Consider the following 2,772-nt stretch of genomic DNA (forward strand, 5'->3'; position numbering starts at 1 on the left):
GGCACTCTAACCTGGGCAACAGAGTGAGACCCCGTCTCAAAAAAAAAAAAAAAAAAAAAGTAAATAAATAAGCTTGAAGAGAACAAAACTCTAAAACGTTTAGATGGAAATAAAGGAAAATAATCTCAGTAACCTCAGAAGAAGAGAAAGTATCCTTAAGAGACCAAAAAGAAGTATAAATCACAGATCAAAAGACAGGTAAATTTGACCATAAACAAATGTAAAGTTATGACTATGATGGAGGAGATAGAGTATTGTAAGAATATATCCTGTTATACAGAGGAGGTCAGGAAAGGCCTTCCTAAGGTAGTAATGTTGGAGCTGAGATAGGAAAGTTGTGGAGGATGAAATGAGATCGTTTGTGGAAAGCATCCAGCGTAAGAGGTAGAACCGAGCAGGCAATGGAAGTCAGACTGCTGTACTGCAGTCTACTCGGTAAGGCCTCGGGGGGAAGGTTCAGGGAGGGGTAAGGATTCTACTCTCCTCCAAACCTGGCAGTGCTGCTTGTATCTGCGTTTATATAGAAAGCTGCCCTGGGGGAGTCCCTCCAAAGCAACCATATCACCAGCAAAGGACACAAACTGATGTGTGAGGTATTGCTCTGGTCCAACCTTACCTTGTACAGATCGGAGAAATGAAGCCAGGAGTGGTGGGATTTCCCTGAAACCAAACAATGGGGCAGTGGCTGAGTCCAGGTGGATCCTGGATCTCTTCATAGCCTGATGCTCTGCTCCTCCTTGAACATGTCAGAGCTGATCCTGCCTCGGGGTCTTTGTACTTGCTTTCCTTCTGCCTGGAAGGGCTCTCCCAGGTATTCTCTTACTTCTCCCAGGTCCCTGCAGGGGGGAAGTCCTCAGAGAGGCCTTCGCCAACCACCCCATCTAAACTACCCCAACCCTGCCACTGCCCCATCACACTGTTCTGCTTTCCCTGCTCTCGTGGCACTTCCCACTGCCTAAGGCTGCATTGCACACTCACCATCTCTCTCTCGCTGCACGTCAGCCCCGTGAGACTGGGACTAGTGTCTGATTTTCACACTGCCTCCCCAGTGTCTCACACATCGTGGGTGCGGTAGGCAGAATGATGGCCTCCCCAAGATATTCACATCCTAATCCCTGCAACCTCTGAATATATTATGCGGTGAAGGAGATGGAATTAAGGTTAATCAGCTGACCTTAAAACAGGGAGATTATCCCAGTGATCTAGGTGGGCTCACTGTAATCACACGGATCTTTAAATGTGGAAGACTGAGACAAGAGAGTCACAGTGTCAAGTGATGTGATGTGAGACTCAAGTGGCCATCGCTGGCTTTGAACATGAAAGGGGAATGGAACATGGACAGCCACCTAGAAGCTGGAAAAGACAAGAACGCAGATTCTTCCCTAGAGCTTCCGAAGGAACGCAGCCTTGCCTACCTTGATTTTTGGTCCAGTGACACCCATTTTAGACCTCAGCCAGGCAGATCTGTAGGATAATAAATATCTGTTGTTTAAAGCCACTGACTTTGTGGTGGTTTGTTGCAGCAGCAACAGGAAACTAATACGGTGAGTTATCAGCACGAGTGTGAATGAACAAAAAGGAATGAGCGAATGCAGAGTCTAACACCACCCTCATCTTAAAAGATGAAAAAGCAAAGGTCCAGAAAGGACAGGGGTGAGATTGGTAGCTCTCAGTTGTTTGATGAGGCAAAAGTTGGGAAGTGCCTGAAATGTCCAAGAAGAGGTTACCCAAAGCTCAGATCTCAAACCTACCTCTGACCCTGGCCTTTGCCCTATTAAACCCCGCCCTTACCTGCCCACCCCCAGGATAAAGTCCAAGCTCCTTGGCCTGGTGTTCACAGCCCTTCAGGTCAGCCCTGTCCTAAAGAACTTTCTACAGTGATGGGAATATTCTCCATCTGTGCTGTCCAATACAGTAGTCATTGAGCACTTGAAACGTGTGGCCAGTGTGACTGATGAAGTGAAGTTTTTGTTTAATTTCATTTTAATTCATTTAAATTGAAATAACCACCCGTGTCTAGTGGCTACCACACTGCACAGCAAAGCTGCAAGGACTGTGCCCACCTTTCCAGCTCAATCTGCCCCCAAAGCCTCTTCACCGAAGGCAGCAATGCTCTTCCGACTGCCTCAGCCTAGTCCCCACTTCCCGGACTTTGCCCACGCCGTGGCCCCTGCTAAGGCCACTGTCCCATTCTCTGCCATGATTCCTTAACACTTGCTCAGTTCCCTTCTTAAATGTGGAGCCTTGAAGGGGGTCCACGATTGGGTGGCTTGATTAAAACCCCCTTTCATCCCATTCTTCTAAGTTGGGTGACAAAACCATGCTGGTGATGTTATACAGCTACTTCTGAAGACCCTGGAGAAAAGCTGATACCCCTGGCCTGTGGGCGCTGAGACGTCAAGAGACTGGCCTTCCTCATGAGCATCCAGGCCTCCAGCCTATGACCCACAGAGAGACAACCAAGACAGAGGAACGGCTCAGAGGGTCAGAACAAGTTGAGGGGCAGCACTGAGGGTCAAATTCCCAATTCCCTGCAAACTCCCATTTTTGCCAGAGATGAGGGGCCAGGGAGAAGAGACAGAGAGTCCCTTCCCTACCAAATCTCTGAAAGATGGCCCGTCATTCTTCCCCAGACCCCAGACAGGAGCCTGAAGGCAGCCCAGAGACCTGGCCCTCACAGAGAGGAAGCAAAAACCAAACATAAGACAGAAAGCTGGAAGCCTCTTAGAGTTTTGGAAGACTCCTGAGTAGAAGAGGCGGCTGCTCCAAACT

The sequence above is a fragment of the Eulemur rufifrons genome, chromosome 24, assembly GCF_041146395.1.
Source record: "Eulemur rufifrons isolate Redbay chromosome 24, OSU_ERuf_1, whole genome shotgun sequence".
NCBI classification, from domain to species: domain Eukaryota; kingdom Metazoa; phylum Chordata; class Mammalia; order Primates; family Lemuridae; genus Eulemur; species Eulemur rufifrons.